The 11,268-nt window shown below is 54.1% G+C and overlaps 1 pseudogene; it reads left to right on the forward strand.

Annotated features, from left to right (window-relative positions):
- The window catches only part of LOC134433332 (zinc finger protein 271-like), a 52,653-nt pseudogene extending 43,466 nt beyond the window's left edge, over positions 1–9,187 (forward strand).
- Positions 9,188–11,268: the final 2,081 nt, after the last annotated feature.

Below are 11,268 nucleotides of genomic sequence, written 5' to 3' on the forward strand. Positions count from 1 at the left end.
CTGTGCCCCCTGGGCGTGCTGCTCCTCTGCCCTGGCCGGCTGCACTCGCCCATCTCGCTGTGCCCCAGCATTTCTCACCCAGCGTTTCTGTGCCCTCCCTGGGCTCCCTGCACCCAGCGCTGCTGGCTCCTGGCACACAGAGCCAGGGCAGGAGCCCACCCTGCCAAGGGGCTCTGGAGCAGGGCGGGGGCTGTGATGGCTTCTGAGCTCAGCAGCTGCTCCTGGCATGGTTCCATGGAGACCGAGCACAGCAACGCTGCTGAGCATTGTCCCTGCTGAGGGTCACACACTGCCGGGGCACATTCCCTGCCTGCAGGATTCCTGAGCATTGTCCCTGCTGAGGGTCACACACTGCCGGGGCACATTCCCTGCCTGCAGGATTCCTGAGCATTGTCCCTGCTGAGGGTCACACACTGCCGGGGCATATTCCCTGCCTGCAGGATTGCTGAGCATTGTCCCTGCTGAGGGTCACACACTGCCAGGGCACATTCCCTGCCTGCAGGATTGCTGAGCATTGTCCCTGCTGAGGGTTACACACTGCTGGGGCACATTCCCTGCCTGCAGGATTGCTGAGCATTGTCCCTGCTGAGGGTCACATACTGCCGTGGTGTAGGACAGTCTGTAAGACAGTCTGTAGGAGAGTCGGGGGTCACGCACAGTCAGTACGGACGGGACGAGAGATCTCTGCAGCCAAGTTGTGAAACTATCGGTTTATTACAAAGGGCGTGGGTGCAGGGCCCTGTTGCGAGCTGCCAGCCACAGCTTGGAGCAGGGCCCAGAGAGGAGAGGCTTAAAGTGTAAGAGAATTAAAGGTTTAAGAGCAGAGAGCATGTAGAAAGAAGGGGGTGAAGAAGTGCAGAGGTGAGCACGAAAAGAGAAGAGGAAGAGGAAGAGTGGAGGAAGGGCAGTGGAAGAGCGAGGAAAGAGAAGAGAGAGAGAGAAGTGGAAGAGAGCGGAGTTCCCGTTACAATACAATAAATCATCTTCAGTGTTGAATATTCAGATTCTCTTCAACCAATCTACTACAGCATGCATATCCTATAACATTTCCATACAACCTATAAGAATCACTACATTACCATACTGTGTTATATTTTAAACCCTAAATCTTACTCTTTGGGCCCTATCTGCCAAGCTGCAGGGTCTGCTCTGACCCTTGGACCTGCCTGCTTGCAGAGGGTATTGTTTCATCAAGAGGGGATTACCTTCGGCTGGCCACACCATTGTTTTCCAGTTGTTCAGTAACTAAGGGATCTCAAAATGATCTTCCATTTCAATCTCGCTTATAGTTTCTATATTCTCAAAATCTCTTGCCAGGCAATCATATTTATAAGGCTTTCCTGTTCCATCTTCCCCAACACCGGGGCACATTCCCTGCCTGCAGGATTCATGCTCGACCCAAGCGCTGCACTTGTGTCTCCAGCGTTGCTTTCCAACAAAAACAGGGGAATGCAAACTGTGCAGCTCATGGTATTTTAGTGTCTAAAACTCGCTAAGTCATTGAACTTAGAGGTGAGATGCATTTGGAATTAATGGCATGGAGAAGTAGGGTAAGATGGAAAAGGGGAGCACAGAAATAAATTGAGGAAAACATTTCACATTATTTCTTTCCATTTTCATTTCACTTCTAGAAAGCTGATTCAGTTTTCCAGGAATCTTCTCTGTAATCCTCTCCGCTCTTTTCAAAAACATTTCCTGGAGAATGAGGTCGAGCTCCTGTCACAAGATGTGGCACCAACTGCAGCTTCTCTTGTCTTTCCACACTGTGCCTGCAGCAGGACTCTTGCAGCAAAGCAGGACAAAGGTTTGGAGAACTTGACAACTTGTCCTTTCTTTTGCTGGTGGACTGGGGAGTTGTGCCATTGGTGAGGTTTTCATTGTTACTGTTCCAGGCTAAAAAAACAGGAGGTGGTACCAGGAATTGTTAGGGAATACAAGCCTGGCTGTAAACTGGGGACAGCAGCACTGCAAAACACCTCTGGGAATCTCTGTTTCCTGCTGCTGGGAAGGAGCTATGAAGCGAGTCGAGAAGTTCTGGTTTCTGTTTCTCCTGGTGGATTTTTTAGTTTAATTCCACACTGCAGAGGCAATTTCTGTGATGGCCTCTGTCAGCTTATTCTATTTCAACAACACCAGCAACAGGGCTGTGTTTGAGCACTGCAAATGTGGCCTGTGAGGCTTTAATTCCCCTCACCTTAGTGCTTGGGGTTGGTGAGCATTCCAGTATCTGTTGATCTTTATGCCTGCGACAAAAATACTGACTTCACTGTCATGAAAGCATCGTGGATAGCACAAACTGAAAGAGGCATTTGCAGTTTCATGGATAAAATTCAGGTGGCAAGCAGAAGAGGGCCAAGAGCCATGAACTGCAATTCCCAAGGCAAAGGCAGCAGCAGCCTCCTGCTGCCACCTCAGGGTGAGTAAAACAGTGCAGTACACAGCTCTGGAACCTGATTCTTTCTTCCTCTGAGGGCTGAGTCAGCGCAGCACAGGCGGGCCCTGAGCAGTCAGGGCTCTGTGTGGGTGCTGGTTGGTCTGCTCCAGAATTGAGCTGGAAAAAGCTCTTGGGAGCCGAGGCAGGAGCAGGCGGGAAGGGGCCGGCGCTGCTGCTGCTCCTGGCCGGGAGCCCCGGCTGGGCCGGGCCGGCGCCCCCTGCGCTGCGGCTGCTGCTGCTGCCAGAGCCGGGCGGGACTCGGGGACAGGGAACAGACACGGGGGGACAGCAAAGGCCTGGTGGCTGCAGGGATGGTGGCGCTGGGGCCGGGGCCAGCACAGAGCTTCAGCCCATAGTTAAGCCTGAGGGAAACGCTGGGGAAAGGCTCCATTTCAGCCTTTCTGCACTCGCGGCTGTGAAGGGACTGAAATGAAAGGAGAACAAGCAGGGCCCGACCCCTCCTCCTCTGGGAGGAGCCCCGCGTCTGGGGCTGTGAGGGGACGTGAGGGGCCGTGAGGGGCTGTGAGGGGCCATGAGGGGCCATGAGGTGCCATGGGGAACTGTGAGGGGCTGCGAGGAACTGTGAGGGGCTGTGAGGGGCTGTGAGGTGTCACTCTTGAGTCGAGAATGACACAGGAACAGGCGGGAGGCAGTTTGTAGAGAGAGTGAAAGAAGGTTTTATTCAAGAGAACCTTGCGGTTTTTATAGCGTGAGATGATTTATTCTATTTGATTGGCTGGTTAACAAAAACACATTACACTGTCCTTGAGAAGAACGGAAAGACGAAGTAGAAGAACACCACCTGCAGATTGTTTATACTTAACAAGTTATCACATCCCTACAATACCCTAAAAATTCTCACACGCTGCTGTGAGAAACACTTGCTGTTTCTCTCTCTCCCTTCCAGAGCATCCACAGTGAGGGGCTGTGAGGGGTCTTGGGGACCTGTGAGGGAAGCCATGAGCTGTGGGAGGGCTGTGAGGGGCCATGAGGGGCCATGGGGAGCTGTGAGGGGCCATGGGGAACTGTGAGGGAGTCATGAGGGGCTGTGAAGGGCCATGGGGAGCTGTGAGGGAGCCATGAGGGGCTTTGAGGGGCCATGAGGGGCCATAAAGGGTCTGTGAGGGGCTGTGGGAGGCCAGGCTCCTCATGGAACCAAGGATCCATTGTGACACTGCGGAACCAAGGAGATCATTGTTGACAGTACAGAACCTCATGGAACCAAGGGGCCATTGTGGCACAGCAAGGCCTTGTGGAACCAAAGGGACCATGGTGACACTATGGAACCTCATGGTACCACAGGTCCATTGTTACACAGCAGCCACAGCAGGGCCCCAGAACCAAGGAGATCATTGTGACACTACACAACCTCAGGGAATCAAGGCATCCATGTTACACCAATGAACCTCATGGAGCAAAGGGTCCATTGTGACACTGTGGAACCAAGGACACTGTTGTTGACAGTAGGAAAGCTCATGGAACCAAAAGTCCATTGTGACATTGTGGGGCCTCATTGAACCATGGAGACCATTAGGACACTTCAGGACCACTGGAACCAAGGGGCCATTGTGACACTGCAGGGCCTTGTATAACCAAGGGGTCCGTGTAGCACTGCAGGGCCTCATGGACTCAAGGGGATCAAAGTGACACTGTGGGGCTCCATAAGGGGCTGTGGAGCTCCATAAGGGGCTGTGGGGCTCTATAAAGGGCTGTAGGGCTCCATGAGACCACGGGGCCATTCTGATGGTGGAACCAAGGATACCATTGTTACACTACAGAATAAAGGAGGCCATTGTGAACCAGCGGAGGAACCCGCTGGGACTACTGTGACACTTCAAGGGCATTGTGGAACAGCAGGGCCTCGTGGAAGCGATGAGACCATTGTGATATCCCAGGACCTCATGGGAGCAAGGGGCCATTGGGACACTGTGGTTCCCCATGGAAGCAAGGGCCTAGTGTAACACATCCACGCCTGCTGGAACCAAGGGGCCACTGTGATCCTGGGGAACCCAATAAAACCGAGGGGCCATTTGGAGACACTGTGACCTCATGGAAGCAAGAGACAATTGTGAAGTCCTATGGAAAGAAGGAAACCATTTGGACACTGCAAGGCCCCATGGAAAGCAAGGGGCCATTGTGCCACTGCAGAGCCAAGGAGACCATTGTTATATCACTGGGCCTTGGCCTCTTGGGGGCTACCCCTCATGTGCCTTCAAAACACTGGGGGCCCGTTCTTTTCTTCCCATTGAAAAAAACACTTTCAAGTCCAGCCATCCATGGCCAAAATTGAGAATCCGCCTCCAAAATTCCTAATATCCAATGGTACCTCCCAGACAAAAGCTGCCAGGGCTGTCTAGATTCCCTTGGCTGCCCTGGTGGCCCTGGTGTTGCTGTAGAGCCTGAGTGCTCTCAGGGCCGGGCACAGCCCTGGGGGTGGCAGGGCCGGGGCTACAGCAGGGACAGGCCATGGGAACTCCTGGGGCAGTGTTGACGCCTGAGGCCAGGCCCTGGGGGCTCCAGGCTCCTTGCCCAGGCTCTCTCAAGAACACACCCAGGCCAATGCTCAGCACAGAAAAGCCCCGTGAGCAGCCCCAGGCTGGCTGTGGGCAGGCTGGGGGCAAACAGCATGGCTGGGGCTCTGCAAGGGCCCTGGGGCAGACGGGAAGGAGCAGCAGAGCAGGGGCTGATCCATCCCCAGTGCGCTGCACAGCCCAGGGCAGCGTCCCAGAGCGTCCTCATGGAGCTGCCAACAACATCCCCCCTCTGCAGCCCTGGCCTCTCCCCCAGCTCACACAGGTGCCCCATCCTTGCAGGCACAGACACGGCAGCACTGGCTCAGCAGCCCCTGTTTGCATTGCACACAGCAGGGGGAGCACCCGCATGCTGTTGCTGTGGGGACATGAACCTGAGGGAGCACAAATGCCATCAGCCCTTGGGGCCAGCAAGGGCTGGGGGACACCAGGGAAACCACTCAGCTTTGTCCTGGCCTCTGCAGTCAGCCAGAAAGTTTGTTCCCATCAGATGGGAGTTTCCTGTCCCAGTGCAGATGCTGTTGCTCAGAGCCGGGGCTGCCTAGCAGCCACCCCCAAACTGCTCTGAGAATTTTCTGAGCTTCACCTTTGCTTTCTTTCCTCTTCCTGATACAAATGTCTTCCTATTGCCCAGCCCTGTTCCCTCCCCTGCAAGCAGCCCATCCCTGTTTGCCCTTTACTCTCTGGCCCCACTCCCCATTGCAGTTTCTGACTTGGCCCCATGGGAATGTCCCTTGGGGAGCAGGATCATCCTACAAGTGCTGCAGGAATTGTCTGCAGGCTCCTGCAGTGCCTGGTGCTGCTCCCTTGCCAGAGGCACCCCAGGCCAGGGGGCCACATCTGGGCTGCTGTGTCTGGCTCTGGGGCTCCCTGTTCTGGGCAGTGAGGAGGGGCTGGAGAGGCTCTGTGGGACTGACAGGATGGGCTTTGGGGCTGGCAGGAGAAGCTGAGGGACCTGGGCTGCTGGAGCTCCTGAAGAGGAGGCCCAGGGCTCCTCCTGCAACTGCTCCAAGGGTGGTTCCTGAGAGTCACAGAATCAAGAAGGTTGGAAAAGACCTTGGAGATCATCAAGTCCAACCTGTGCCCTGACACAGCCTTGTCTCCCTGAGCCTCCTCCTCTCCAGGATAAACAACCCCAGCTCCCTCAGCTGCTCCTCACAGGACTTGTGTTCCAGACCCCTCCCCAGCCTTTTTGCCCTTCTCTTGACACCCTCCAGCCCCCCCATGTCCTTCCTAAATTGGGGGCCTGGAACTGGACACAGCACTCAAGGTGTGGCCTCAACAGTGCTGAGCACAGGGGAAGAATCCCTGCCTTGCTCCTGCTGGCCACACCATTCCTGATCCAGGCCAGGAGCCATTGGCCTTCTTGGCCCCCTGGGCACACTGCTGGCTCATGTCCAGCCTGCTGTCCATCAGTCCCTGCAGGTCCCTTTCTGCCTGGCCGCTGTCCAGCCACTCTGTCCCCAGCCTCTAGCACTCCAAGGGATGTTGTGGCCAAAGTGCAGGACCTGGCACTTGGACTTATTAATCTTCATGTTATTGGACTCTGCCCATCCATCCAACTGTTCCCGATCTCTCTACTGTGCCCTCCTACCTTCCAGCAGATGGACACACACTCCCAGCTTAGTTTTGTCTGTAGATTTACTACTGAAAGACTCAACACCCTCATCCATGTTGTCAGTAGCAATATTGAACAGAACTGGCTCCAGCAGAGACCCCTGAGTGACACCACTGGTGACTGGCTGCCAGCTGGATGCAGCAGCGTTTACCACCACTCTCAGGTGTACCATTCACCTCCACTCAAGTGGCCATCCAGCCAGTTTTAGATGTTTAGTTGATGCCCCTCGTTCTTTCAGAGAATATTTAAAAACTTGATAATTTCATGGTCTGTAGTGGTGTTGACAGGTCTCCGAGAAGAGGGAAGAGAGGAGGATCTGACTCCATGTTTCAGAAGACTATTTTATTATTTTATGATAGATATTATATTAAAACTATACAAAAAGAACAGAAGAAAGGATTTCATCAGAAGGCTTGCAAGCAAAGGAGAAAGAATGGAATGATAACAAAATCCTGTGTCTGACCAGAGAGAGACACAGCTGGAATGTGATTGGCCATTAATTAGAAACAACGACATGAGGCCAATCACAGATCCACCTGTTGCATTCCACAGAAGCAGATAATTATTGTATATATTTTGTTCCTGAGGCCTCAGCTTCTCAGGAGAAAAATCCTAGCAAAGGGGTTTTTCAGAAAATACCATGTCTACAATGGTCGCTGTGCCCCACACAGGCTCTGACCACCACATCTCCCTCCAGCCCTTCTCTGTTTGTGACCAGCAGGAGACAGAGCTTTCTTTGGCAGTGGGAATTGCAGGAAACCTCCCCAAAGTGTAGCTTGGAAGGTTCAGCCTGGAGCTGAGGAGAAAGCAAAGTCCCTCGCAGGGCAGAATGTTGGTGCTGGAGGTGTGGCAGCGTGAGGCTGGGCCATGGCTTGGCTCTGTGTGCCAGGAGCCAGCAGCACTGGGTGCAGGGAGCCCAGGGAGGGCACAGAAACACTGGGTGAGAAATGCTGGGGCACAGCGAGAAGGGCGAGTGCAGCCAGCCAGGGCAGAGGAGCAGTACACTCAGGGGGCACAGCCTGCAGGACAGATGGCCAAGGGCTGGGCTGGGCTGGCAGGGCCACAGGCACCCAGGCCTTTGTGCCCTGGGCTCAGGCAGCGCCTCTGGAGGCCCCACAGGAGGAACTTTCCTGGCAGGGGCTGCACTTTGCTTCTCCCTCATCCCTCCCTGGGGAGGCTGCAGGGGGTGTAGGTTGATGCCATTTGTCCTTGCTGCCCCTCACATCCCCCTGGCCCACAAACAGCCCCGAAGCAGCAGTGAGGGACAGGCCCTGCTGGCCCAGGCTGGGCTCAGGGCTTGGCCTTTCTTCTTCCTGCAGCCAAGCCAGGCCTTGCTCAGCATTGCAGTTCCCTGCTCAGAGCCTTGGGCTCCCTGCAATCCTGCCCTCAAGGATTTACTCTCACCAGGCCCTGGGCAGCCTTTGGCACTCCCTGCCATCACTGGGGCCCAGCCATGCTCCAAGGACCTTGGAGTTTTGTTGCTGACTCCTTGAGCAGCTTCTTCATCCTTCTCTCTGTGCCTGAAGCTCCTGGACCCAGCCCCAAATCCACCCGCGAGTCTGATTAAATATACAGAAAGCCCTCAGGAGCTCTTTGTCTCCCTTCCATTGTCTTTGGGACTCCAGGGCTTGTGCAGGGATTGGAGTCAGTTTGGAGTTCTCTTCAGGAGGAAGATTTCAAAATGCAGCTCATGATTTTTGGTTTTTTAATCACATCAGTATTTTTTTATTTTTTAGCTATGAGAAGAGGGGATAGAAGCATTCCCCCAAGAAATCTGGATGCTGAATGTCTCCTTAGGAGGTCTGTGCATGGATAAGTATGAGCCCCTTGCAGGCTGAGCCTGTTTGGACAAGCTGCTTCTCACCCCCAGCTTCACAATGCCTGACATCACCCACCTGGGACTGACATCCCAAAACATAAGAAAAATTTAAGCAGTTTTCCTTATAAATATAAATTAATTAATAAATGTAACCATAAATATATTCTTCTAATTAATATAATACTCTTCAGTTTTTATTACATTATTTTTATATATTTTAAAAAATCTATACTTTTTTAGCAGTCAAAAAGATTATTCATCTCTCTAAGAAACACAATTGCCTTCATTATATAATTAATATCTACTGCCTATTTATTTCTTCCTCTTTATGGTAATTATTATATTTGTTGTCTTTTTGTCATCTTTTTTCATTATCTTTTTCTCACACAGGGTCAAAGGGGCCACTTCGGGATCCCTGGAGACAATTCTGGGGCACATTTGGGGCAGTTTTGGGTCTGGGGAGGGAGTTCAGAGAGAACTTGAGGGTCTGGAGGACACTTGGGGGAGCCGGGTGGGCACTTGGAGGGGCACTCAGGGAACCTGAGGGACAGTTCGGGGTCCGGGGCAGCACTTGGGGGTCCAGGGGGGCTCTCAGAGGTCAGGGAGGGGAATTTGGGGCCCTTCGGGGTCCGGGCGGGCCCTTGGGGCACTTGAACGGTGCTCTCTGGGGCACGGGGGGTGGTGGGAGTTGTAGGCGTGGGTATCATACAGTTTAACGGGGCCGCAGAGCATCGCGGCAGTTCTGGGCGCAGCTGCAATGGCTCTCGGTGGGGCGCAAGGCATGACGGGAGACGAAGTCCCAGCTGGAATAGCGCTGGACTTGCGCTGCGGAGCATGATGGGAGCCGTAGTCCCGGAAGTGGCTCCAACGCTTTGTTTGGGGGTCCGGGAAGGCTCTTGGGGACACTTTTGCGTCCGAACTGTGACTTGAGGTTCTCGGAGGAACTTAAATGGTTCGGGAGCCCTTGGGAGGAGCTCGGGGAACTCTAAACGGGCTCTTTAGGGCGCGGGGCATGGCAGGAGTTTTAGACGCGGGATTGTGTTCTGAGGGGCTCTGGGGCCGCGGGGGATGAGAGGAGATGAATTCCCAGAAGTGGCTGTACCGGGCATCTGTGGGGTTGGGAGCACTCAAGTGGTCTGGGAATGCTGTGGGGGGTCCCAAAGAGGGGCTGAGGGGGCACTGAGGGATCTTGGAGGGTCTGAGGGACATTTAAGGGACAGAGGGGGGGGCAGATCCCAGGGGGGGGAGGACTGTGGAGCGCAGGGCATGACGGGCGTTGTAGTCCCGGCTCCAATATGGGCTCAATCCGGCCGGGGGGCTCGACAGGAGTTGTAAGCAAAAAAAAAAAAAAAAAGGTGGTGCCAATATCAGGCACCGGTTACCAGGTCCTATACCAGGCGCTGATTGGCTTTGAGCGGTGGTGGGCAGAAGCCTCAGCAAATGGGATGCGGTGGAGATGGGAACAGCCCATTCAACCTCTCCAGTCCCTCCCAGTAGAGCCCTGTTCATCCCCAGTACAGACCAGTACAACCCCAGTACAGCCCAGTTCATCCCAAGCAGAATCCAGTACAACCCCAGTGCCCCTCCAGTCCCTCCCAATACACCTGAGTTTATTCCCAGTCCCTCCCAGTTCATCCCAATGTCATCCACAGGATGCCCAAGTGTCCCCAGTCTTCTCTGCAATGTTCCCAGTGTTCCCCAGTATGTCACAATCCTCCCCAGTGTTTCCAAGCACAGTTTCATTTCTCACGGTGGCCGTGGCAGCCAAACCCAGCAGTGGGGTCAGTGCAGTGCCCATGGCCACAGCCCCTTGCAGGGGCCCAGTGCAGCTTGGGCTGATGATCCACCCTCACAGCTAGCCCAGGGCAGCTCTGCAGTGCCTTTGGTGGCACCTGGGGCTGGCACACACCTGAGCAGTGTGTCTGTTTGCAGTGGGGAAACTCAACAGATTCAGATTGCTTCAAAAAACCCCCAAAAGTGAACCCCTCTGAGGCTGAGTGCAGCCAGCTCTGCAAGCACAGCAGGGCCCAGGGCAGTGAGGACAGACAGGATGGGGCTGGGCAATGTGGAGCAAGGTTGTCCACACTGGGTCAGAGCTCCAGGCACAGCTTCTGTGAGCAGGCCAGAACTGCTGAGGAGAGACTCTGGGTCAATATCAATCACAGAATGCTGCAACCGCCTCTGCTTTAAAGAGAAATAAAATAAAATACATCCTTTAAAATAGGAATGTGAATTTCTTACAAGGTCCTTGAAATCTTTCTTCCTAATTGGACTAGGAAAACTTTAATGACCCTCTCAGGGCTTTTCTGTTGTTTACATCAGACTCAGTCCCTGAGAGTGTCTTCAAAAAACTTCTCAAGAACTCAAATTTAAATTTAGATTCCAAATTTTCTTGAAGTTTTAATGGGTCTCACAGAGGGACACAACTGAGAAAGTGTCCCCAGGTCCCAGTTAGAGCAGAACATTGGAGGCAGTGATGACAGCTGGGGACAAACAAAGCAAAAGTGTCTCTGGTGCTGAGCAAAGCTGGATGTGTTTCAGGAATGCAAAGGGCCAAGGCCTGAGCCCCAGCCCCTGGCCAGGCAGATCCTGTCCCTCCCTCCTTGCTCAGGGCTCTTCCCGGCATGGGCACTGCCATGTGGGGATGTGCAATGGCAAGGGCAGGAGCATGGGGTGGCCCCTGCCAGGCTGCTGAGCAGGCACAAGGAGACAATGAGGCCCCAGGCCTGCAAGGGTCATTGTCTCCTGCTCCTGCCTCAGGCCCAGGGCCAGCAGCCATGGCCAAAGTGCTGCCCATGTTGGCTCTGGCAGGGCTGTCTTGCAGCTGCTGCCCATCCCTGTGCCCTGTGCAGCCCAGGCTGTCCCA

The sequence above is a fragment of the Melospiza melodia genome, unplaced genomic scaffold (assembly GCF_035770615.1).
Source record: "Melospiza melodia melodia isolate bMelMel2 unplaced genomic scaffold, bMelMel2.pri scaffold_18, whole genome shotgun sequence".
Classification (NCBI taxonomy): domain Eukaryota; kingdom Metazoa; phylum Chordata; class Aves; order Passeriformes; family Passerellidae; genus Melospiza; species Melospiza melodia.